The sequence below is a fragment of the Pteropus alecto genome, unplaced genomic scaffold (genome assembly GCF_000325575.1).
Source record: "Pteropus alecto unplaced genomic scaffold, ASM32557v1 scaffold96, whole genome shotgun sequence".
Classification (NCBI taxonomy): domain Eukaryota; kingdom Metazoa; phylum Chordata; class Mammalia; order Chiroptera; family Pteropodidae; genus Pteropus; species Pteropus alecto.
In genome coordinates, this window is record NW_006438979.1 from 713817 (window position 1) to 714888 (window position 1072).

The following is a 1072-nucleotide window of genomic DNA, read 5'->3' on the forward strand; positions in this document are numbered from 1 at the left end:
ATCCACCCACCCATTATCTATCTATCTATCTATCTATCTATCTATCTATCTATCTATCTATCTATCATCTATCTGTCATCTATCTATCATCTGTAATCTATGTATCTGCTGTCTATCTATCTATCATCTATAATGTATCATCTATCTATCTACCATCCATAATGTATCATCTATCTATCTATCTATCTATAATGTGTCATCTATCTATCTATCTATCATCTATCTACCACCTATGCATCTATCTATTATCTAGTATCTATCACCTACCTACCTGCATATCATATATGTATCATGTGTCATCTAAATATCTGTCATCTGGCACCTGCCATCCATCTACCTCTATATCTATCTATCATCTAAATATCTATCTAGTTTTGTTTTTGTTTTTTTAAGCAATTGGCCTAAAACAACAAAGCGTTCACTCTAGGGACACGGAGAGAACTCACGGAAATGTGGAGAACACAGTAACACTCGGACTGCAAAGGCGAGAGTGTCATTCTGCTACGAGGAGTTTGGGGGGTGCGGAGATGTCCGGGGGGAGAGGTCCCGGGAAGAGGTCTGGATGGGGATGGAGAGCGGGGTCCTCACACGAACATAGAGCGGCAAGAACAAGCCACACTCAAGACCAGAAGAGACCAGCCCACTGACCGCCGGTCATCCGGAGAAGATGGAGCAGCTGATGTACCCCAAGACGGGGTCCTGGGTGGGATGCAGCAGACACGGCAAAGGGACCGGAAACCGGTTACTGCAAACATGAGTTCACAGCTCGTCCCCAGGACACATGGGCATAGCAAGAATCGGCAGATGTCACAAGCGGGACGGAGTCCCTGCGCAATTCCTATGTTGAAGCTCTTACCCCCGGGACCTCAAAACGGGACTGTGTGTGCAGATGGGTCTTTACAGAGGGGATGAAGGTACAGTGGGGTCACCAGGGTGGCCCTGATCCCACAGGACTGTGTCCTTATGAGAAGAGGGGACGAGGACACAGGCACACACAGAGGGACGACCACGTGAGCACTCGGGGAGGGGACGGCGTCCACACACCCAGGAGGGACCGGCCCCGCCCACACCT